Genomic DNA, 26,649 nt, shown 5'->3' on the forward strand with positions numbered 1-26,649 from the left:
AATGTATTTTCTAAAGATCAGTGGGTGATTTAATAGTAGCAGAAACCAAATCCATAGCAACAATAATTTCTTGTGTGGGTTTTACACTACCAAACTGGTCAGGGTTTCAATGAGACACTACTTCAATGGGACACCACTATTCAATTTTGAAGGTGAATGGACCTTATCCTATACTCTGAGCAAGTTAGACAATATGTACAAGTTATAAGCTGGGCCCTGCCATGCTGTGAGTTACAGTAGACACTAGTCGAACTCTTTGAAGAAGGTGACAGACAAACTAATCCTCTTTCGTGAACCCTTGCATTTTCAGGTTACCAGGAATCAGCAAGGAAGATGCAACCATATATAGAAACATGGGTCCTTTGCTTCGTTGAGAAAAGCAAAGAAACCCACAGAGAGTTAAGGGAAACCCACTAGTGATTGGGCAGATCTTGCTTGTCTTCATAGGATGAGTGTGAGTTCTTGTGAGGGTTCCCAAGACGACAACGCTATGGACTCTGAAATGTGGTTTGCAAAAGCGGATATTAAACATTAACATATCTAGTAACTACCCTCACTATGGAAACCTTCACAGAAATCATTGAGCTTACTTTCCTAACCATGCAACCAAGGTAAAACACACACAGGCTTCTCGTAAACTGGTGCCCGGAGTGATGGGAAGTTGGGGCTCCGCAGGCCACAAGTGGGGATGCGTGGGACCTCACTTTGGCTTCCGTATACTTCTTCGTGGAAGCACTAGGTGGATCTGCTGGAACCCGGGTGGGTGTGTAGAATTGGTCCAGTCATCAGATAATTTCTGACTGAAAATTCTCAGAAGTAAGCAATATGCCAAGTTCAGTTAGTCACGGGGTTTCTCAAAAGAGCTGCAGTGTAAAAAAAAAGCAAAGCGCATTTGGGGGGTCATGAGGTCAGTGTTGTGTGTTAGAACCGTCGAAGTGCAGGTTGAGTCCTGAATTTTTCGCCCAGCCTTAGGTCTAATGAGGCTCCCTTCCCTGTGACTGTTCCCACCATTTCAGGCCAGCCCAAGACACACCTAGAAGCCTAAGCAGGAGGGTATAATACCAGGTTGGTTCCTCGACACATTAAAACATTTTGTGAAATGGAAGAGGAAAAAAAAAAGAAAAACAAAACACAAGCAATGATGTTTTTTTAAAAGTTTAGAACAGGCTGTATGGAGATGGCCACAAGGAATTAGAGGGAGCAGAGAACCAGTCTTAAGATGCCACAGTACTATCTAGTAGAAACTAAGTACAAATAGCAATTAAAACACGGGACTGGGGATACAGCTCAGTTAGCTCGTCCAGTGCTTGTCTGGTATAAAGGAAATCCTGGGTTTGATCCCTGGGACTGCATAAGCCAGGTTTGGTGGTGCAGGCCTGCAATCTAGTACTTGGAACATAGAGACAAGGAGGATCAGGAGTTCAAGGTCATCATTACTACACAGTGAGTTCAAGACAAGTTTGGGATACACAAAACCCTACCTCTAAAATGATGATGATTATTTAAACAAACAAGTGTTCAGAGATTTATGACATATATACCAGATACCACTGAAAATCAGTAATTTTGATGTCCAAAGCACATTTAGGGGATACTATCCTTTTTCTATTGCAGCAAAGAAGGGAAAAAAGAATGAATTCCAAGTATTCCCACAAATTCAACACTGTAACGGTGGTGGTGGTGGTGGTGGTGGTGGTGGTGGTGGTGGTGGTGGTGGTGGTTGGGGGAACTGGTATCTAACTTTTTTGTTTTTCTGAGACAGTTTTATTATGCCACCCAGATTGGCGTTGGACTATTGAGCTGAGGAGATCACTGTACTGCTTCAGCCTCCAGAGTAGCTGGGGCTACAGGTATATCCCGTTTGAGCTTCTGTGAAACTTCAGAATTAAAAATAATGATAACAATAATAATACAGGCCAATTGTGGAAACGAAGGTAAACATTAAAAATTCTGCAGCATTTTGTGGGGGAGGGAACTCAGAACAGGTTACAAAAACGCTCATCCGGTGAGAAATATGTCAAGGAAACTACTGTGCGTCACTCAAAAGACCCATGTAAACAAAGACTGTGTGGAAAACAGCAGGCATGAGTTCATCTTCCTCTTACCTGTGTGAACCAAAAGTGTGAAGGAGAAGGTGAGAGAATCCTCCTGAGTGGGAAGTAAGGCAGAAGGAACACTTTCTAGAATCAGAAAATGGAAGTCACTAAATGCTAGACAGCCTCCTTTGGGGAATGGGAGGGGGGAGGAAGGGATGGAGAGAGAGAAAGAAAGGAAGGAAGGGAGGGAGGAAGGGAGGAAGAGAGAAGCAAACAGGAGAGGATAATATATAGAATATGGAGTGAAGGCAAAACATAAGAAGACGGTAGGCATGTGGGAAGCAGGGCAAGGGGGCAGAGTCTGAGACAGGAGTGGGTAGGTGATAAGCTCTGTTTCTGCCATGGATGTCTGCCTGAAGATAGTTTTCTAAGAAACAACGGCATTTTTTTAAATTTCCTTTAAAAAGATGATCTAGACTAGCTAAAAATAAAGGGCACCTGTTGATGGGAACCTGGTGTGAGTGTCACAGACTCAGGCAGGCAAGAGGATTGGGGCTTGTCCTCCTCAAGAACTGGTCCAGGCCAAGAGGGACTCAAGTTATGCTGGTTCAGGTCTCAGGCAGGACACAGCTGAGGTATGAGACGTCCTATCATACTAGTTAGCCCTACCTGCCTGGGCCACCGCTGTTCCTACATCAAGAAACAGAGACTCCCAATTCTCGAAGCTTCTTTCATCTTGAGATCTGTTTTCAGGGACCTTCTCCAGCTGCCAGGTAACCCTGGGATTCTTCCTGTTAGTCTGTCTATGTTTTTGAGGCCGGGTCTCATGTATTCCAGGTAGGCCTTGAACTCCCTACGTAGCTGAGCATGGCCTTGAACTTCTGATCATCCTGCCCCCACCTCTTGACTATACTGCCACACTCTGTGTGTGTGGTGCCAGAGATGTAACCCACAACTCATGTGTGCTTAGTGAGCACTCTGAACTACATTGACAGCCCCGTCCTACTGTCCCTCTTTTGGGGAGGAACGGAGGGTTATGGGACATGGAGGATAGACATGACATCTTGCCACATTGTTCAAACAGAACCAGAAGACACAGATGGAGCGAGTAAAGTAGTAACAGAAAGGCTTACCCAAGCTCAGGCCTCCATAGCCCCCTCTTTCCTCCCTCCTTTCTCCCTGTCTCCCTGTCTTCCTTCCTTCCTTCCATTCTTCCTTCCTTCCTTCCTTCCTTCCTTCCTTCCTTCCTTCCATTCTTCCTTCCATTCTTCCTTCCTTCCTGCTTCCCCCTCCTTTCCCTTCCTTTTTATTCTTTCTAAAATCCTTATTGCTTATCTAAGTTAGATTAGGATTTCTCAAGTCACTTAAGACCTTCCTTCACCAAGAGTGGAGGTGTCTAAGATTCAAGGGAAATGAGATCAGGAAAACCCAAGGCAGGCTACTCGTTTATTAGGATTGAAGAGATAAAATAGAGTATTAGTTAGAGGTTCCCTCAACCCCTTGCCTTCATCTGTGGAATCTCTATTGGAGCATCTCAGTGTCATTAGAAAACTGCCCAGCAGTGAACTCGGAGTCCTTGTCATCTTTCAAGATTGGAGAGTCTTTCTTGACCAATTTGTAACAGAGGGATGCTGTGGCAAACAGACAGCCTAGCTGCTAATGACGGGCCACACTTCAATATTTTATGCCACCTTAAAAAAGTTTCAGTAACTGAAGGTGTTCGCGCATTAATTCTTTGCATCAATTATTGACAGAGAATTTAATTTAAAGGCAACTAGTCAGTAACCTAGGGGTAGTGTCTTAAATAATTTATAATTGTGGCACGGATGTAATCATATTGCTATTGATTAGGATCCAGTCACTTCCATGGGTCCAGCAGGTCTTATGCTAATTACTTTTAGTGCGATCACCTTTTTAACTCCATGTTCCCTGGTAACGGGGACTCATTATAAGAATAATTTAATGAAGTGCAATCTTCTAAGGTCTGTGCTGGGATGAAGGTGAGGAGGATGTAGACTTGAACTTCTAAGATAGCCAGGCATTGTGCTGTGATTGGTAGATACTGGGTTGTAAATCAGAGTTTGCATATTGTTATCATCCACCCGATAGGACAGTGGGTGTACAAAGCAGTGACAACAGAAGCAGGGACAACAGAAGAAAGATACAGGAAGACTTAAATCATTTTTATATTCATAGCTGTGTGAGCATGATTCTAGGCGTGTGTGCATGTGTGTGTGTGTGTGTGTGATTGTAGACATGTCTCTGTGCATGTGTGCACAAATGTCTATAGACCTGTCTTTGTGTGTGTGTGTGTGTGTGTGTGCCTGAATTGCGGAGGCCAGACAACAACATCAGGTGCTTTGGGTATTGTAAAATTTATTTTTGAGACATGGCTTCTTCCTGGGACCTTAGGCTTGGTGATTCAGCTGGGCTGGCTGGCCATGCAGCCCCAGGGAGCCATCTGCTTGTGATCCTTGTCTCTGCCTCCCAGCACTGGGATGATACACACCACCACATCTAGCTTTAACATGGTTGTCGGCACCAAACTCTGGTCCTCTGGAGCACTTTACTGACGGAATCATTTCCCCAGTCCTGTGTCAGATGACTTTTTTTTTTTTCCCTATGAAGTAGACTAGTAGTCATTTAGAGGGATTTGGGAAATGCAGTTGGTAATGTATTAGAATTGTAGATAAATGAGGCTTACTCTTCCCTTAGCCTTGAGCAACATGAACCATAGAAAGAGTTCATAGTAGAAGGATTTTGGGAGCCAAGCAGAGTGAGGGAAGACCTGAACAGTAACAGCTATGGGCGTTTTATTGAGAGGTGATAAAAAGATCTGAAACCTTGTTTTCTATGAAGCATTATCTGGAATGAGGCCAAGGCTGGGGTTTACACAAACAGAAAGTGAATGAGAAAGTAATTGGTCAATAAAGTCACAGGTAAGGAGTGATCTGTTTAGGAAACCACCATTAAGTAAGCAGAGTCTGGACCCCTCCCCCACTCTGGCTTTGCTCTCCTAGTTAAGACAGAGTTGTCAGAGCAGAATAGAGAAGAAAGAGGAAGGGGAGAAATCAACACCATTGTTGGGAGGCCAGTGAATGTGGATGAGCTTCCATGACTGTGACTTGTGTACGGGGGACAACTGCCCATTACCCAGAAACTAAGGGTGGTGTGCGTGCTCAGGAGGAGCCCAGGAGCAATGGAGAGCCACCTCTGAAGAGAACAATGATGGGTCTTTTCTCATAGATTTTGTTTAAAATTTATTTTCACAACAGAGGCTGGGGATGAGGCTCAGTGGACAGAGTGGTTGCCTAGCATGTACAAAGCCCTGGGTTCAATCCCCAGGACCGTATATACCCTGGGTGGTGGCACAGGGCTGTAATCCCAGCTCTCAGAATGTGCAGGCAGGAGTACCTAAGAGAAATTTCAAGGTGACACTTAGCTATATAGTAAGATGGAGGCCAGCCTGAGCTATGTGAGAGATCCTGGTGTGTGTGTGTGTGTGTGTGTGTATGTATGTGTGTTATGACTTTAACTAACAATACATCAATGGCAAATATGAAATATATTCCTTTTACCAAATGAGTGTACATTTGCTCCAAAACTGCTGACCTCGTTTAGTAAAATAATAAATAAATAAAAGTGTCCCCATGTTGCCACAGTGGGACTTACAGAATAAGCACACTGGTTGGTGACACTTGTTTTCAGGTGTTAGAGAACTCCTAATGTGAAAGAGAAGAAAAAGAGGAGAAGGAGGAAGAACAGGGAAATACGAACATGTAATCCACGTTATCCATCCGATGACCTGGGAGCAGTGGAAACTAACAGGGGCATACAGATGTTCAGCGAACACCGCACAGGAAACCCTTACTCTGATGGTGAGGACGAGCCTGGAAACATTACATGACCGCTGTTGCTACAGCTGTGAGACAAACACGGACCTAAGATCTCACAAGTTAAAAGATAAGGGGAAAACTCGTCACCTGCCCACACTGAGAGCAAGTTCAACGAATATAGTTCTCACTAAGGCTTAATGAAAAGAAAAAAACAGATTCAAGCTTATTCCATTTCCTCTGGGCCTGTGTAACACTCCTATGGCAGCCCTGAGAGGAGTTCTCATGGTTATTTTATCCCAGCAAAATATATTCCAAGCTTTGAGCAGATAGCATGTACTGCCTAGAGACAGTTTCACTGCAGACCCCAGGGTAGGGGCCTGGACAGCTGGATTCAGGCTCTCTGGATCCAGGGTAGACACCAGATGTTGGCACATTCCTTCTGTTTCCTTCTGCTTCTCTCCCCACCCTCCCTCCTCCCTTCCCCTTCTCTCCTCTTCCCTCTGTTTTCCCTTTCCCTCCTCTCTCCCCTAACCTCCCTTCTCCTCCCCTCTCCCCTTCTTGTCTTCCCTGTTGGCCCTGAAGATGTCTTTCTAGGCCTGAAACTCACAATCCTCCTGCCTCAGCCTCTCTGGTGCTGGGATTATAGACATGCACCATCAAACCTGGCAGGTGTTTTCTATAAAGAGCCATCTGAAAATGATTTCTGTAGTTGTGAGCCAGTGTCTGTGGTGAATACTCAATTCTGACACTGTAGCTATGAAAGAATAGAGTTTCTTTTACTGCCTAAAACAGACAACAGCTGTAATCTGCCAATCCAGGTTTCAGTTGACATCAGTCTGTAGTTCAGCAGTGTTTCTGAAGTGAGCAATAGACAGCAGGAGGCACAGTGCAGGCGTCACCAACATGACTGTCAAATTCAAAGATTGCGAGCGTCACTGAGGAAGACAGAAAGCTGGGACAGTGAAGGCGATCCTGTTCTGAGGGGAGATGGACAGAGTGCTGGGGACTAAGTGAGAAAAAGCATCTCTCATCTCAGTGAATCAGCGGGAGGACCAAGTGGCAAGCATTGACTTCTGATGTTGCCACTAGGAGGAAACAGAAAAGAAATGAGATCCAGGAAATAGTACTATGGGGCAATCTGGAGAATATGGTTGAAAACATAATTTAAAAGGAGAAAGAAGTAAAATTTTTAAAAAAGTCAGTATCCTAGCACCACTATGCCAAAGATGACAACTAAAAACTAACCCCAGGAAGCAATTTTATTGTCTAGATAGAGACCAGAGATTACACCCAGTGGCAGAGATAGCTAATAAGGATGAGTGCGAGCATATGCATGTGTCTGTGTGTGTGTGTGTGTGTGTGTGTGTGTGTGTGTGTGTGTGTGAGAGAGAGAGAGAGAGAGAGAGAGAGAGAGAGAGAGAGAGAGAGAGAGAGAGAGAGCTTGTATATGTACCACTGCACATTTGTGGAGGTCAGAGGACAACTTTAGGGAGCTGGTTCTCTCCATCTACTAACTGGGTCCCTGGAGCCAGATTTAGATTGTCAAACTAAGCAGCAAGCACCTTCACCTACTGGGCCATCTTCTCTGACCCAAGTTCTGGAACATTCTACCGGGAGATGCTTAAATCTATGGTCAGACTGATAGCTCCCTTCACTTAACAGCTTTTTAAGAAGACAGATATTGTGGGCCTTGGGATCTGTGGGATACAGACAGATGGCTGGTGACACCTGATAGCAGGTGCCCAAGGGCCATGGCTGCCTCTAGTTGGGTCCCCAGAACTGAGTTCTGAGAGAAGCAGCAGCAGTCTAGGAATACCATCTCCTCGTGCCAATGTCAGTCCCAGAGTCCCCGTTTCAGCAGAGGGCTGGAGGGTGTGCAGCCGGGTCCCCAGCCCCTCAGGTGGGGTGAAGCAGCTTGTGCCCGCGTCAGCATCTTTCCCAAGCTCACCTTTTGAAAAAGGAGCCGGCTTTTTGTTGTAAATGGCACTGACACTACAACAAGAAAGTTCATTTCACGAAGATGATTCATTAAGAAATAAAATATTCATGGCTGACAGCTTGAAGGATCGCCATGGAGTTATATTCTAATGCACCTGTCCTCTCTGTCAGGTCCAATGTGGGATGTCATGTCGCCAAAGTTTTATTTAGAAATTGTTTGTCAGAGTGAGCTTTCTAATGTGAATGAAAAATTCATCCCCTCATTAAGAAGATTCTACATGAAATGTCTAGGATTTTCAATGAACGCAGGGACATGAACCAATTACTGTTAAACACTTAAAGAGACAGAGTCCTGAGCTCACTCAGCAAAACCCTTAATTGCACAAGTGTGCAGGGGGAGGAAACCCAACACCTCGAAAGGCAAATGGGAATTGTGATTTGGAAATGTCTCCTCCTTTGTCATGTCGGGAAGACCCTATCTTTAAAAAGACTTGGGGGGGATTTCAGCTGAGCTATTATATGGAATCTGGGTAGTGTCACCATGTCTGTCCCTTCAGTGCTTCCGTACAGTACCTGAGATGTCCATGAACTTCAGCTTCCCAGAAAAAGTGATTAAAATGTTCTGGAAAACTCTTGACCTGTTCTTAATAATGTGTTACATATTCCTTTTGCTTTCTTCTTTCTAAATAATACCATGTTGTCTTTACATACTATATGCTACTTCATAGTAGGGTAAATATTAAACAGGTGTCTCCCAAGCAAATGACTTAATGATTCCAGAATGACTTAGAGTTGGGAGAAAGGGAAGGAAAAACACAGCAGTTGATAATAGACTCAAGTAGTTCAAAAGGTATGGGTGCCTTAAGGGAATTGCTTATGTACTAAAATGGCATTTTACAGCAGTGACAATAGATTAGATTGACATTGAAATTATGTTCTGATATACAGCCTGGTTCAGCTTAGTCTGTGGCAGAAAAATAGTTCATTACTCAAACTCAGCATTAGACTCTGTGTGTATGCGTGTGTGTGTGTGTGTGTGTGTGTGTGTGTGTGTGTGTGTGTAGGGGATCCTTACACACACTGTGTGTGTGTCTGTCTGTATATTTTGAATTCCTAAAAATTGGAGGCTGACAATATGGAGACTGAAATTGATCCTCCTCAAACCAACAGACCCCATGAACTATAAGTATTCCATATTCTAGATGCTTTAATGAACTAATTCAAGGGAAAATTTGCTTTCACACCGTGAGAGCTTCCATCCTTCAAGGCTCGAAGGATGCACTCTGAAAAGAAACAACTGTACATACCCTGTACCCCATACCCCTTGCAGTTAGTTAGTTGCAATTATAGTTGTCTTTGAAGTTTCATTGCATTTGATTGATTTTTACTTTTATTGTTTTGAGTCTCTTGAATAGCCCAGGCTGGTCTCAAACTTAATGTATAAACTAGAGTGGGCTTGAACTCGTGATCCTCCTGCTTCCATCTTTTGAGTGCTGGGATAACAGGTATGTGCAACACCTAGGTTTCTTTTCATACACACACACACATATATATACCTTTTTAATCTATCAATCTACATATATATCTCCCTTTATGTACATGTTTTGTGTATAATCTCTCATATTTGTGAAATATATTGGATAATATGCATGTATCAGGATCTTAAAATGATTTGGATATGAGATGAAATTCCAGGCATCAAGTATCTTAAAAAGTATGCACAGCTCAGATAAGGAATTCTGCACAGAGATATTCAATGACATGTCATTTAAAGCGGGAGACCTGGCCAGAGAGATGGCTCAGTGGGAAAGACCACCTGAGTCTGAATCCATGGCACCATGTAAAAACAAAACACAACACAACAGAACGAAAACTGCTGCTAGCAGCCGTCCCTGCCTGTAAAATATGAAGAAGTGTCGAGAAGGGGATGGACTGGACTGTGGCTGTCAGCTTACCTCCAGGTTTAGTGAGAAACCCTGTTTGAAGGGAGTAAGGTAGAGAGTGGCAAAGGGATACCCCACATCCTATTCTTACCTACATTCATGCATATGGGTGTATGTACCAGCACACACACACACACACACACACATGCACACACACACACACGCACACACGCACATGCATAAACACACACACACACATAAATATTTGAAAACAATTTAAACATCCAAAAGAAGGGAGACACTCCTTTGTTGGCCCACTATTTAAAATCATATTTAGGGTTTATTTTACATTTAATGCTGAGTAAATAAACATTGCAGGATTCAGATGGTATTAAATGTACTGGGAGTTTCATAAGACAAAAAGAAATTGTATCTTTTAAAGAAAAAATGTGATTTAAAAGGGTATAGGCATATGGGCAATAATGTATTTTCTTCTTTTTCCTTTAAAAATGTTTTTCTATCCTCACCCCTAAACATGAATATAATTTAGAATATATACATATATATATATCAGAGAAAAAACTGTCTTTTTCTTAACTTAGGGTCATAAGAAAGAAGGGGAAACTCTGACTCTTTTACAAAGTAAATTAAATTAGTAGTTTACACACACACACACACACACACACTAAGCTCCTCCAACTTCTTCCCTTTTTCCATTTATGAGATGTTGTATCGAATTACCTACACATAAACTGTGGAAACTATTTATGTAAGTCCTCCACGCTACTAGATTTCAACCTGCTCAAATGAATCAGGCATCCATCTCTGGCCCTCTTGAATTTTGGTTCATGGAACTCTGCATTGGAAATCGCATCCAATACGTTTTTCACAATCTGCCCATAATTAGTTTCACTGGGAAAACTGCGAAGAAGTATTTTGCTGCTTTTAAATTCATAATTTTGGTTCAAGAGCCCCAGAATAAGATGTTTAGACAGAGTGAAAACTATTTTCTAACAAATCAATATTAATTTCTCTGACTGCTATGGTCTCAGGAGCCAGAAGTGCTCTCGCACTGAGCTGACAGGAAAGATTTTTATCCTGACCAAATGTTATTCAAATATTTATAAGACTGGATAATTTAGTAAAGAAAATACAGATGGAAGGAGGCAAGAGGATTTTTTCCATGCTCCTCTCCCATTTACAAATGAGAACTCTAGAAAAAGTATATAGAGCGATTGGTAGCCCCCTGCCGCAGCAGTGAGTTCCTGACAGCTGATGGCTAACACTCAGAACTCTCCAGGCATTTTTCTGCTAGTGTGCCACTGAGTTGGGGTGCCGTTTTAGTCACGAACACCTCACGTGCCTTACAGTGGAAGATGTATGCTTCCAGGGACACAGCCAAGAGCTGGGTGTCATGGAGGGGCCTCAGCAGGTATGAACTGAAGACTGTGTAGTTCTGGGTAAGGATAGCAGAGAAATAAATGAAAGCCATGGAATCGAACTCACTTCTTATCCTGAACTCTCTGAGTGACTGTGAAATAAAAAGCCTTTGCATGTACCTGGAAGTTTGTACTGGAAGATGACATATACATAACAAGGGTATAGGAAATGCACCTGTCATTAAATGCATCTTTCAAGGTCCCCACGTGGTCGTGCACATGTAGAATCCCAGTGTTCGTGAGGCTGAGGGAGGGAATTATGAGTTTGACGCCAGCATGGGCTATACAGCAGGCCCTGCATAGCAGGCTAGGGAGATAGCATTATCAGTACGTGCTGGCTGCAAACACATGGAGACCTGGGGTTGCTCCTCAGCACCCACATAAACAGCTATGTGTGGTGGCATGTACTTGTAATCCCAAAGAAGGGGAGGTGAGACAGGACAATCCCAGGAGCTCATTGGCAAGCTCCAGAATGGTGAGAAACCCTGTCCCATGAAACAAGGTGGCCAGCACACGTTCCTGAGGAATTATCCCTGAGGATGACCTCTGTTCTCTGCACACATGTGCACACAGGCGCACATACACACACATGAGCATGCCCTAGTCACAAAAATGAAAAGAAAGGAAGCAGCATAGGAGCATATCCCAATGACTTCCTGCCCCATCCATTCTCAACCCTACCTAATGTAAGGGTCATTAGTAAGCCCCACTGAGTCAACACTATGTAGGAGGCGCCTTTGTCCTTTCCATTTCCATACCACAACGGAGAGACTGAACCATGCCGCTGGTTTGGTTGTTGGATTTCTTTTTCTTCTCATGTGTGCACTCTGACTCAGCATAGATTTGGGAATGGAACCACTAGGTGACCAGAGCTGTTTCAGGACTAGTGCTTCAGTATTGGTAAGCCTTCCAGTAGACGGTATTCCTTTAAGCAATCTATTTTAGTATACTTTTCATTTTACAGACACTCCCAATGTGTTTGTTGAATGAATATTTAATTGTCTAATCCAAGTGGCTTGTAAATGTTGATTCTCTGAGTTTCTCTAAAAATATCTGTCTTAATTAAAACCTATAAATCAGTTTTGTAAACATTCTGGCCAACAAAAACCTGACTAAATTAGATGGCACAGGTTTTCAGATTTTACTAGTATAGCTTTGACTATGTACGCAAACTTTTCTAAGAAATTTCAAGGAAGCTGGGCATGGTGGCCCTGCAATCCCAATACTTAAGGAGACTGAGGCAGGAGGATCATTGTGAGTTGGAGACTAGACTGGGTTACATAGTGAGTTTCAGGATAGCCTGGGCTACAGAGAGGGACTCTGTCTCTAAAAAAAACAAAAAAGTGAAAAGCTCTAATGATTGAAAAGGAAACTCTCATCAAGAATCTGTGTTTTCGAAAAAAGGAGGAGTTGTTAGGTTTTAGGGAGGGATGGAGGGAGGAAGGGCAGAGAGCAGGGGACATTGAGTGGAACCATCCTTCAGACAAGATATTTATCAGGACCTCAAACAGGCTGTACGAGGGTCTGAAGAGTTGACCTAGAGGGAGCAGTCTGTGGTAGGTGACAGAGTTAAAGAGCAGGGTAGACATGATTTAGGCTACATGACAGGGCTCAATCTTTTTTCAGGGTAGGGGTGTGGGGCTTAGTGAATATGTGACCCACACGGTGTGACAACAGTTAAGTGTGTTGTGCTCTTGTCCTGCTTGCAGCCCTGGCTGCATAGGGTCTGGTTACCTGCAGGGCCTGGGTTCCCAAACAGCATTCTGAATCATGAACTGATCCCACATAAGATCATGTTGAGGAAGCAAATGTCTTTCCACTAAATATATCAACTTCTTTGAGCTCATCCTGTCTGGATGGTGATATTATCAAAAAAATAGCTGCTCACACTTGCATGAACTCTCGTGGGCCAGCCGTCCAGAACATCAGTAAGTCAGACAAGTGAATTCCCCCACCTATAAGCAGAGGGACTGAAGAAGGGCACGCTGGCTGGATTCCAAGTGTGGAAACCTGCCTATCCACCTTCAAAATCATGCAAGATTGCAGTTTGTTTAATGTTCATCTTATGTGCTTAATTACCAATAGCGCTTGACTAATTATTTCTTGTTTTGTAGACGATTTAAACAGAGCCGGGGGAAGCGGCTCCACACTTTGGTAGTGCAGGTGAGGATTTGTAACTCATTTTTGTAATCGCATAATTCCCGGAGGGCTTCATTACAAACTCAAAAGAAAACAGTATGCTCAGAGCAGGTGACAGTCTCATTTCCACAGGTATTGGGCTGGCAGGGGGGGTGGGGGTGGGACACAAGCATTAGAGTGAAGTGATGGGAAATAAAGTAAAAAATAGCCTTTAGATGTTTTCGACCATGTAAGGGGTTTTCATGTTAATAGGGAGAAAAGTGCGAAGGCAGCAGAGTCACCAGGACTCGGAACCGGAGTTTCTTCTGTTGCCTGACTGGATCTAATGTCCCTGCAAGATTAGAAAATAAGCCACAAAATAGACCCCGGTTTTCTTCCTCACACATATAATTCTGGGTGAATTGTAGACAGTACCACCAGGGCCATTTCTTCTCTTTTTTCTTTTTTATCCTTTACCCAAACTTAGCTTTTTAAATTTTGTGTGTGCATGCGTGCATGTGTATATATGCATCCAGTATATATGAACAGATGCATATGCAGGTGTGTACACATGCATGGGGATGGCAGAGGTCATCTTTGGATTTTGTTCCTCAGGAGCCTCCACCTTAACTTTGAGACAGGGTTTCTCATTGGCCTGGAGATGGCATGAGACTAGCCTAGGGGTCTGTCTGTCTGAACCTCCCCAGCTGCTGGAATTTCCAAGCTTTTTTTTATCATACATAGCTCTTTAAAGTGAGTCCTGGGGGTCAAGCTCAGGTCTTCTTCCTTATGCAGCAAGCATTTTAGCAACTATGTCATCTCTCCAGCCTCCTACAATTACTTTTTAATATAAACTTGCAATCGGCTCTAACCACTGCTCTCCCCAGATTTCCCGATGTTTAGAAAACTCTGAGGCTTAAGCTTCAGAATCATACAAGAATCTGTGAAGATTCCAGAGGCTTGTTCTTAGGTACAATGATGCTACTACCTACCTCTTTGATGAAAACACAGCATGGTTGTGTGTTTGTAATCTCAGTACTCAAGACACAGAGACAAGGGTGTCAAAATAAGTTTGAGACCACCAAATAGTGAGCTCCAAGGAGACACAGTGAGACCCTGTCTTCCCCCCAACTCCCACCCCCCCCCAAACAATGCAAACACAAGACAGACAAAGCTGAGCTCAGATGTTTGGGGAAGTGGGGAAATCTTGATAAAGCAAAATCTTGTCTTTAAATCCTGAACAAATGTACTGAGAATGTGGAACCTTTGAAAGGACAATAAGCACCATCTATTAAATTGCCGTTGAGGAAGGAGCAGCCATCTACTAAAGATGTACTAGGTTTCAAAGTAAGCCTCACATGCTCCGTGTGGTGTGCGACAGTGAAATGTCCCTCACCGGCTCATGAATCTGAACATCTCATCCCAGCTGATGGGGGCAGTTAGGGATGTGGTTGTTTGAATGAAAATGGCCCCCATGGGCAAATAGGGAGTGGCACTATTAGGGGGTGTGGCCCTTATAGTCAGTGTAGCCTTGTTTGAGGAAGTGTGTCATGGGGGGGGGGGGGCTTTGAGGTTTCAAATGTGCAAGCATGACCCAGTGTCTATCTCTCTTCCTGCTGCCTGACTATTGGCATGTAGAAATTTCAGCTCCTTCTCCAGCATCATGCCTGTCTGCATGCCTCCATGCTTCCTGCCATGACTTTAATGGACTAAACCTCCAAACAGTAAGACAGCCCCAGTTAAATGCTTTCCTTTGTAAGAGGTGCCGTGGCCATGGTGTCTCTTCACAGCAATAGCACATGGAAGACAGTGGTGCTGAGATTGATTTGAACTGTGGGGTCCCAGCTCAAGAGGTTTCAGAGGAGAATAATATTAGAATGTGGCCTAGAGACTGTTCTTGTGATATATAGCAAAAAAAAAAAAATGTGGCTGCTTTTTGCCCTTCCTTGTTCAGAAAGTCTGCCTGGGGTGGAAGTGAGACCTGCAGTTCAGCTAGCAGAAGAGAGTTGCTATGGGGCAGACCTTGAAAGTGGTCTCTGCTTCTGTTTCTGCCCCAAGAGCTCTGCCTTCTGACCCACCATGATGACACCAGCTGCCATGCCTTCCCAGTCATGATGAACAGGTACCATCTGAAGCTGTAGGCCAAAATAAGCACTTCTTTCCTTAAATTGTCTCTGTGGAGTACTTTGTAATAGTTTTGAGAAGAGTAGCCAACACATGCATGTGATCACAAAACCTGTCCAATGGACAAATTAGACCCTTTTCTGAGGGTTGGACTCTAGTCCATGAACTAGAAGCCCATATTCTTTACACTCAATCTCCCATTTTCCTACTTGGACTCTTACACACACACACACACACACACACACAATACACAGAAGTTCTAAGTTGCATCTGTAGCACAGTTGGAGGTGGGAGCCAGGATGCTGAGCCTCGGAAGCAAGCAGGACAGAAGGGAAGTCAAGAAAAGAATTAACAACATTTATGGAACTCTGGTGTGTGCCAAGCTACATTCTTTGTGCTTATTATCTTATGTTTTCCTCATAGCAAACCCATGAACTAGCTGTTCACAGTCACATAAATAGTAGCTGACATCTGTTGATGGCTGGTGTTCCTTAGAGAACAACCCGGGAGTTTTGTGAGCATTATTTCATTTTTTTCCTCCCCCAAAACCATATGAAATAGTTGTAAAGGGTGTTTATCATTCTTTTTAGCTGAGGAGTAAACTGATGGGGAGGGCAGTCATATGCCCCACAGTTATGGCAGTTCTTTGGTGACAGAGCTAGGAATGAGCTCAGAAGCTTATTTTAGTGAGACCCTGGCCCAACATGTCACCTCTATGTCTACCTTGGGTCATGAAGTCAAAGAGATATGGCTCTGGATCTCATCCAGTTTGACCTTCTAAAACCACTGTGACACTATTGTCCTAAGCAAGGCCAGCTGCCCAAGAGACCAGTCAGTGATAGTCAAATCTCCAAGGGTACTTTTCATGCTAGTATCATGTATGCTAAGATATGCAAGAAGCAGGAGGGGCCTGTGGCCACAGTAACTAGATGCACCAGGTCTTATCCAATCTCAGAAGCTCAGCATGGCTGTGCCTGGTTAATACTTGAAAAGGTGAGGTGTAGATGAGCCTTGTCTGTAGGACTTCCAGCTCTGATGACAGGTACAAGAGAGAACAGAGCCTTGGGAGTCATTCAGTCAGTTCTAAATTCATACAATGTCTATGATACAGATGGAGGCCATAGTATATGTGGTGGTTACAATGAGAATGATCCCCTAAAGGCTCACATGTTTGAAAGCTTGGTCTCCAGTTAGTAGAACTGTTTGGGAAGGGTCTTGTTGGAGGAAGTGTGTTACTGGGCATGGGATTTGAGCTTTCAAAAGACTCATGCCATTTCCAGTGTGTGCTCTGCTTCCTGCTCATGGATCAAGATGTGAGCACTCAGCTGTTTCTGCCATCATACCTTTGCTAGCCATCATGGAGTCTAACGTTCTGAAACAACAAGCCCAAGTAAAACCTTCATTTTATAAGTTACCCTGTGTATGGTGATTTGACAGGGCAATAGGAAAGCAACTAATACAGTAAATTACTTGCTTGTCTTACTGCAATGAACACTTTACAGAAGCATCTTAAGGAATTAAGGGTTTACCTTGGGCTCACAGTGTGAGGGTACTGTCAGTCACAATGAGGAAGGCATGCCAGCGGGAGTGTGGGGCAGCTGGCTGGTCACACTGTGTCTGCAATCAGGAAGTAGAGATGAACCCTGATATTGAGTTCACTTCCTCCTTTTTATTCAGTTCAGAACCCCCACCCATGGAATGCTGCCACTCACTTTAGGGTAGTCTTCCCACTTTAGTTACTCCAGTATAGACACTTCCTTGCAGATATGCCCAGAGGTTTGTCTTCCAAGTGACTCTAGAGCCTGTCAAGCTGACAGTCACTAGTAACAATCATAGGGGGATCTGGATTTGAGCAGGGCTAGTTTCAAATACTCTCATCCAGTTATTCATCTGAGACCCTGAGTAAACCAGTCCATTTGGGGGTAGCATTTTGCTAAAGTATAAAATGCATTAAATACAGTATGGCTACTTGGCAGAGTCGGGGACAGGATATATCAGTGAACTCTTCTGGAGTCACTCAATCAGTATTTGTTGTCTCCCCCATGCTGGAAAAGTTAACCTTTGCAAAGATATTTAAAGATCTGGATACTTCGTGTTTTTTTATTCTTCAGGCTGAGGGAACAAACAAAACCTCATGTAAACCCTAAGCACATCTGTATGTTCACAGCATCGTGTAGTAAGTGCCTCAAGAAGGGGACATGAGGGTCATGGGAACTGGCTAGTGGGTCAATGCAGAATATAAGCTGCTCAGAAAAAGGGACATGCAAGCAAAGCCCTGAGTTGGAGAGGGGCAATTCATGGGCCCATGAGGGAAGGGCATTCCAGGAAGAGGAAAAAGCAGAGACAAAGCCACGGGAACAGAGGTAAAACTGGCATGTTTAAGGAATGGCAAAAATAGAACAAGGGAAGGGAATAGATGGAGATGAGGCAGAAAGAAGAGTCAGGTAGGCCAGAACAGGTGAGAGGAGGCAGGTCAGAAAGAGGAGGCATACGGGCCAAAACAAGGAAGCATGAAGGTCAGAGAGAGGAGGTACACAGGTCAGAGGAATGAAGCAGGTAGACCAGAAGGAGGAAGCAGACAGGCCAGGAGAACAAACAGGCAGGTCAGAGGGAGGGGGCACATAAGCCAGAAAGCTGAAGCAGACAGTCAGAGGGAGGAGGCAGGCAGGTCAGACAGGGATGGTATAGATTTTGCCTTTTACTCAGGCTGAAATGGGATACAGTGAACAAAGACAGATGAAATCCAGTTAAACTCCTTAGCATCCCTGCTTACTGGATAACTTAGAGATATGTCTACATGCAAGACCAGCTTCCTTGCTCAGGTGAGCCTGTGACTCAGTTCTGGGAGAGCTTGCAAGGAAGAAGTGTTTCAGGAAGAGGCATTTAAATGTCCTGGGGGTTCTTTGGAGCAGCAGAGCTAGGAAACACTTAACATAAGAGGCACAGTAAGAAGACCATACGGAGGACGTTCACAATCTCATTCCTAGTGCCTTCATCTTAAGGAGGGATGCTGCATCTCCAGGAGGAATGCAGACTGTTATCTTATTTCATGCCCCAAACTAGAAAGTGCATTCCACTGGGTCTGCTAAGCCCTTAAGATGAAAATATCTGTTTGAGCACAGCGTAATAGATGAGGTGTTTAAGGCATTTTTTCCCTTAGATTTTTTGGTTAATCTTCTTTTAGTTAATTTTCAGAGATAAAATCCAGTTATAAATAACCTGGGGGGTACCCTAACCGGAATTCTGAGAGTGGCAAATCTTTAACAGCCAGGGTTTCTGCTTTTTAGAGATCTCTGGAGGAAGCGGTACTTTGAAAATTATCTAAAGCAGAGTAAGTAGAGAACATTAACAAATTAAAGAGTGAGGAGAGAGAGGGAAGAAAGGGGCCAATGAGAAAGCTCTTTTGACATTCACGAGGCAGCAGATCTTACCCTTGAAACTCCTTTAGGAAAAAAAAAAGGCAAGCCTTCAGAATCTATTTGTTGATTACAATAGAGAATTGGTGGGTGGGTTTCTGTCATGGGAAGTCATGGGAAAACTCATCCTTTTTACACAAGGGAAGCAGATATGAATCCAGACATGAGCCAGGGTGCAGAAGAACAGAGCATCCATTGCTGGAGAGAACCACTACCTTGCTGAAGGACAGAGGGATTAATCTTAAAATAAGTTTTGGCACTGCCGTTAAAGGAAGCGAAGAAAAGCTGTATGCCTTCACTGCGTACAATGTAAAGTAACATTTATAAAAAAAAAAAGGACTGTACAGAGTCTATACAAGGTAGGCATGCAATTTAACATTTATAAAAAAGACTGTTCGGAGTTCATACAAGGCAGGCATGTAATCTAACATTTAAGAAAAAGGACTGTACAGAGTCCATACAAGGCAGGCATGTAATTTAGCTGAAATATAGATGTTTCCTCAGCACAGAGATGGACTGTGACTGCCATCAATCGTGGTGTCTATATTACCACTCTGTCTGTTCATGAAAATAAAAGAAGGTGGGAAAGAGAGAGAGGGCATCAACACACACACACACACACACACACACACACACACAAACCCTGTAGAAAGAATTCCATAAGAAAACTGATTCTTCCTAGGTGCTCACAGGTTAAAGAGCATTGAGGGGAGGCTAGCATTAAGTTTTATGAAGTGACTGAGTGTGGGAAATCAGCCTTCATATTTGTAGTGTGTGTGTGGGGGTACATGTGCATATGGAAATCAGAAGATAACACCAGTTGCTGTTTCTCTGGCACCCTCTGTTGAGTACATGGCCTCTCATTAGCCAGGACCATCACCCAGCACATTGGACTACCTTACCTGTGAGCTCCAAGGATCTGCCTGTCTGCCTCCCACTCACCTTGACTGAGATCACTGTTGTGTGCTGTCACACCTTCTTCTTTTTTTTTTTTTTTTTTAAACCTGGGTCCTGAGGATCCATACTAAGAGCCTTAAGCTTGCATGACAAGCTCTTTAATCTCTGAGCCATTTCCCAAGCTCAGGAAACGCCCATTTTTAAAAAGTGAGACCTGGGGCTAGACAGTTAGCTAGGTGGTTAAGAGCACTTCGTGCTCTTCCATAGGATGAGTTCAGTTAGCTAGGTGGTTAAGAGCACTTCCTGCTCTTCCATAGGATGAGTTCAGGTCTCAGTACCCACGTCAAGTAGCTCACAACTGCCTGCAACTTCAACTCCAGAGGTTCCAGTCTCCAGATGTTCTAGCCTCCACAGACTCCTACATATACACGCACATACCTCCATGTAGACACACATATCCATATGACAAAAATATGACAGCTTTTACAAAGTGAGTCCAGGAGCTAAAATGAATGCTCAGAAACCCTCTACCATTAATAACATCAAGTATCCCCTACCCCCTAGCCAGGCACTGGAGTTGACAAAAAAGTTAGGGATGGCATAGGCACAAAGAAGCATCAAGTGACCCAGGTGAAATCAGCAAAATGGGGAACTAGTTCCGGAAAGGCAGTGCTCATTCCTTCTCTAGGTCAACTCTCCTCATCAAACAGATGGTGACTCCTTAGGTTCCAGCTCTAAGTTACACGCCCACCCTAGTGTGCCCTTTCCCACAGTGCCCCTTCATTGTGAGTGTGCGTGGGTGGGGGGGGTCACACATTTGTTGCAGAAGATGGCAGTTAATTTGGCTCCTGATTCTGGAGGCTGGCAAATGCAGAGAGCACGGTGCTGGTCTCCTGGAGAGGGAGCATAAGGCAGGCTGCCTTACAATGTGTGAGGGAGCAGCAGCGAAAAGGCCATAGCAGAGGAAGGGGCCACGTGTATGGCATGATCTGACTTTGTAGTGCCAGTGGTTAATCTGACTGGCTCTGGAATCACAAGCCTTCAAACATTCTTTTGAGGGAATTTCTAGGCTAAGTGAATTGAGGTGGGAAGATCAACCCTAAATATGGGCAACACCATTCCTCAGGCTGTCCTGAACTGAACAAAAACGGAGAAAGTGAGCTGAGCACCAGCATTCATTACTTTTTTCCTGACTGCTGATGCAATGTGACTGTATCTCTTAAGACTGAGAGCCAAGATTAACCCTTCTTCTATCATATTTCTTCACAGTGACAAGAGAAGAACCTGGTGCCAACACTGCCCTTGAGAGATCTGATCCTGTCCCACAAGACCTGAGCCACTCCCAAGAGACAGCATGATGCCACTCATGAAGGTGGAGTATGATCTCCTTATAGTTCCCAGTTCTTACAGGGGCCACCTCAACATTGCAGACTAAGTTTTCATAGTATGAAACTATGGGTGACAAAATGCATTCAAACCACAGCTCTACTCTAGATTCCTGTGGACAGAATAACCAGCCTGGCAAATAGGAAGTACTGGAAGGATTCTCTCTCTCCTCCCCACCCCCCTCTCTCTATATATGTATATATCATCTATCTACCTACTTACCTATTATCTATCAATCTATCATCTATTCATCCATCATCATTTACAGATAGATATCTATATATCTATAATCCATCTATCTACCTACTTATCTATCATCTATCACTCTAGCTACCTACTTATTATCTATCTGTCTGTCTGTCTCCCTACCTATCTATCTTGTCAATCCATCATCTATCTATCAATCACTTATGTATCATCTATCAACCAATTTATCATCTATGTTTGAGACAGGACTACATGCAGCCCAAGCTCTCCTGGAACCACCTCTGATCCTTCTGCCTTCACCTCCCAGAAGCTTCCATTACAGACCTGTGCCATCATACCCAAATTCTGCTGTAATATGGACAATACCAGGCCTTTGTGCAGGCTAAGTGAACACTATCAACTGAGTTACGTTGCCAGCCTTGCTTGTTCTCACTTTCTAAGATGAGGTCTTAACATGTTGCTCACACTAGTTACAAATTCCTAGTGTCAGTGATTCTCTTGCCTCAGCCTCCTGAACAGCTGGAAGGCATGTGAATGAATGGATAGCACACAGGCTGAGTTATGAAGGGCAGAAGTGCATGCTTTATTAAGACTTCTGCTGGGTGGAAGCATTTGTGCCACTGTTACAAATGAAATCAGTATCAGGAGACAGTGAACTTGAAGGGTGATGACAGCAGTTCTGGGAAACAGGAGACTGTCTGTTTTGATTCTGAGTAGGGTCTGAGTGGGGGGATAACTAGTGATGTTTTCATCTTTATGGAAAACAGATTTTTAAGCCTTTGTATGGAAGTGTACAATACAGGCAGACAGATACACACATAATAAGCACATATGTCAAACTTCTCACAAACTGTGCACTCACAGGCAGCCACCATCTACATGAACAGAACTGTCGTTTGAAGGGGGTTTGTGTCTACAGTTAATAGAGACACTAAGGTGACCACCAATGGGAAGGAGGTAGCTCAAACATCGACTGAAGATCGTGTGTACACAGCCTCCAGTAACAGCTTCAAGCAAATGTGCAGCAGTGTGGGGAAAGGACATGGGGAAGAAAACGAACACTTATGGGATACTTGCCAGACATGAGATGGTGTTTTTGCAAACATGCTTTCTTTTCTTTTTCTTTTTTTCTTACCAAATTGGATTATTTAAAGTTTTTAACATGTATTTATTTGTATTTCTCTCTCTCTCTCTCTCTTTCTCTCTCTCTGTGTGTGTGTGTGTGTGTGTGTGTGTGTGTGTGTGTGTGTTTCAGTATACCTATGGAGGTCAGAGGATAACTTGCCATAGTCAGTTCTCTACTTTTGCCACATGGGCTCTGGTTCTGGTCATCAAATTCAGTTCATCAGCTTTGGTCACATGCATTACTACGAGCTGAGCCATCTGGAAATGGAGGTATAGAGGTCAAGGTCGTGGCTTCCAGGTCCATGCTGCACCATAGTTCTTCACAGTCCATGCTAACTCACTTCATTGCCTCTATATTCTGGCATCTCCCTTTATATTCTCCTCTTTAACATGTTGATGGGTGTTTTCCAATTGGTGATATTAATAACAGGCTTAAATATCCAATTTGTATATTGTGTTAACTGAGGTGGGAAGACTCCTCAATTCACAGCACAACCTGTTCAGAGCTATTTCCCTGAAACTTACCTCCTGGTCCCCTTCCTGATCAGTCAGTTTGGGGCTGAAGTAGTCATGCAGAGTCATCCACAAGTGAAGTGGTTTATGTTACCTGTGGCTTCTCAGACTGGCTTTGGTCAGAGGCAGAGGTACCAGTAGCCATAGGACTCAGGCCTGAAGGGCATCAAAGACTTTGCAGATGCCTACCACCACCACCACCACCACCACCACCACCACCACCACCACCACCACCAACAACAACAACAACACACACACACACACACACACACACACACACACACACACACACTGGACCTTCACAAATATAACAATCCTTTAATCTAGGATTCAGGTTCAAGTTTGCCTTGCCCCTGCCTCCTACCACTGTGGCAAGGTTATTCAAGAGGTTCAGTGGTGTATCCAGGGTTACAAGGACAAGGACAAAGCCATGGAGGGGAGAGGAGATTCTGACACTTCCTGTGTTATGACAGTAGTTGAGGTTATTATTCCAGACTGCCTCATTAAAAGAAATGAAAAAGCCTCAGGAATGTTGAAAATGATTATACTCAGTGCTGAATGCTATTGATTCATTTATTTGATATTCAACAAATATTGACTGTTTCTTCTGTATGTGACCACATGTAGCACTTGAAAAAATATTATTACCTTGAAATTAATTTCTCTAAAAAATTAATCCTAACCAGGAGTCTCAGGGAGCTTGATGGAGACATGCCAAGGTCCCAAGTATTCACCTGGAATGGGTAGAGAGTTTCCTATTTAAAAACACCAATTAGATCATGAAAGTGAGGGAAGAGAACAAAAAAAAAGTCATATTAAGCAGATCAGGTCCATCTAAAACATACAGAGATAATATACACAGAAAAATGAAGACAGAATCATACAACGTGGGCCACTGTGGCAGTTCTGACCATCAAACTGCAAGCTGGTAACTCAAGCTCAGACCTCTGTCTGCCCATCTGTTAAATAGGAGGTTAAAGGGGATTTCCTCTCTGGGCCTCTGGGCCCATGAACTTCAAAAACACTTATGAACTCTTTGAGCAGGTAGTCATGGTGTGTGTTTATGTATTCAGTCGAAAAGAAAGTAGGTCATTGACATCAAACCAAAGGGAAGGCAGATCCCTGAATGGAAAGGGAAAGGCTCTTCAGCATCCTCCCACCTGCCTTGTGGTTGAGAAAAGGAGGGACTACCCCTTCTGTTGGGTGTTGAAGCCATGCCTTATCAAAGCATTATGTCTGAACAGATGACAGACACTGGGTTACTGACTTACAGCTGAAGTAAGAGCTCCCTGCCCCACCCCAGGACTGGAAGACCTGCCAGTGAGGAGACAAACTCATGCAACTTGACTTTCAAAACCGATATGCCCAAATGAGCAGACTCATGGGGCAGTGATATCAGAGAGAAGCAGCATGATCTCCAGTGCTGCCAGCCCCTCAAACTTATGGGTAAGAGGCAGCCATGAATCAGATGGAAATGAACACATGCAGTCCATCCCCAGCAGGCAGCTCCCATCTCCCGCAAGCTCTACTATGAGGGCATCTAGAGGTAGTTCCTATTGTTGAAGACACATCTGAGGAATGACTGCCGAGGTTGTCCTCTGGACTCCATATGCAGGCACAAACATGCTTGCATGCGCCTGCATGCCTATGTGTGCCTGCATGCATATGTGCACCTGTACACATGCACACACAGCCTTCCCTGGGAGCACCAGTAGCATTGACTCCTTCCCTTCACACTACTCCAACTGGGCATCTATACTGGCCAGATCTAAATCACAAAATCAGTGCTGTCCTGTTAAATCTAAATTGGTCCTGGGTGAGCCAGATTTAAACCTTCATTAACCTGTGGAAAACCACTGTGAGGTAAGATGATTGGCAGCCTGAGTATTTGGATAAGTGAGCACAAACTGGAGCCCTTCTACCTTGGGAGTCTTCATTCCTAGCTGTGACCTGAGAGAAATCAGTGTTCCCCCAGAAACTGGAGGAGCTTGGGCCCCATCCACCCACAGAATTTGTGAGGCTCCAGTAAGATAGCTAATAGGGTAAAGTGTATATATGACTATAATTATCTACACCAGTGTACCGATAATTCATGTGTAATTACATATTGGAGCATGGATAATTATGTCCTGAACTAATGTAATCTATACCAATGCAAATAAATAAACATGTTCACATGGGTTACCTCCAAGTGAGGGCTTGTGGGTCACATTTTATTTTCTTCCTTTAAGTAACTTGATTTTTGGGACCAAAAAGATAACTCAGCTGGTAAAGACAAATGCAGTCAAGTCAGATGAGCTGGGCTCAAATCCCTGGGACCTACATGGTGGAAGGAGACAACCAACTCTTATAAGTTGCCCTCTGACCTCCACATTAGTGCCATGGCATACACATTCCCATAGATAGGTAGGGAGAGAGAGAGAGAGAGACAGAAAGAGAGAGAGAGAGAGAGAGAGAGAGAGAGAGAGGGAGGGAGGGAGGGAGGGAGGGAGGGAGGGTGGGAGGGAGAGAGAGAGAGAGAGAGAGAGAGAGAGGCAGATAGGCAGATAGACAGACAGATACAAACAGGCAGACAGGCAGGCAAGCAGACAAAATAACTTGGGCCTGCACTAAATGCTTCAGTAGGTAAAGTTTCTTGTCACCTGGCCTGACAACCTGAGTTTGATCCCCCACCCACACAGTGGAAGGAGAAATCCAGCCGTCCCTGACCTCCATACACATGCTGTGATACACATGCACCTACAAGCACAGTCACACATAAAATACATATTTTTGGATGTCTCATTTTCCTTACTTTTTACAAACCACACATGTGACTGCATGCTTCCGTGTCAAAGTCCTTCTTAAGGTCCCTAAGCACGCTAGAGAGTCGTGTCCACACAGACTCCGGCTCACTGCTGTTTGCAGTTGTGAGAGGTGAACTTCGGGTGTGCCTAATACACCCACAGCAGGCACAGCATGCAGCCAGAGCTTCCAGGTGAAGCCCGGACACAGAATGTTTGAGCTATGACATTCTGCAGCCAGTGGCTAGGGGACAGATGTGAACCTTTAGTCCAGAGAAAGACTTCACTCCCTCACCTGGATGGGCCTCTGAGTGTGGTCCTTAACTGACCTGGTGAGTTGAAGCAAACCACAAAGGGCAGTGAGGTAGAAGTGGTCTTATCCCAAGACAAGTGACAGACCACTCCCACTTCCCTGAAGGGCTCCCGGCTGGGACTACTCACCAATGCCCTTGATCCGCACAACCTTCCATTTACTTGGGAAAATAACAGGTACAGGGAAGCCAAGGCAACAGAAACATCTCCATGTGCAGATCAGTCACAAAGGGATGCACGGGTGGCCTGGTGGCCCTGAACACTTAAGTGATTTTGTTCCCTCTTCCAATTTCCTGTGGTACATTAACTTTTATTGATAGCTCATAGCTTCAACAACCGGTCTTGATTTTACTAACCTGAAGGGCAGAGGGATGAGAGGCACCCACACAGCCAAGGGGCAGGAGATACACGGCATCTTGTCAGTCCCTGTGTTTTTCTCCCTTGCCACAGCTTTTCTTTAATGAGGAAGCCACAATAATTGCAAGTTAATCATGTCTCTGGACCCCAAAGGGAGGAAGGGAGGGAGGGAGAACCCGCCTTTTGGAAGTCTGACTGTAGTTGCCTGCAGGAGGCCCTAAAAGGGGCAGTAAGGCATTTGTGGAATTGCAAGCTCTGATTTATGTCAATGGCTGGGGA

The 26,649-nt window shown here is 44.1% G+C and overlaps 1 protein-coding gene across 1 annotated transcript in view; it reads right to left on the minus strand.

Annotated features, from left to right (window-relative positions):
• The window catches only part of Wwox (WW domain containing oxidoreductase), a 907,540-nt gene that overhangs the window by 270,270 nt on the left and 610,621 nt on the right, over positions 1-26,649 (minus strand). The window lies entirely within an intron of this gene.

The sequence above is a fragment of the Mesocricetus auratus genome, unplaced genomic scaffold (assembly GCF_017639785.1).
Source record: "Mesocricetus auratus isolate SY011 unplaced genomic scaffold, BCM_Maur_2.0 Super-Scaffold_6723, whole genome shotgun sequence".
Taxonomy (NCBI): domain Eukaryota; kingdom Metazoa; phylum Chordata; class Mammalia; order Rodentia; family Cricetidae; genus Mesocricetus; species Mesocricetus auratus.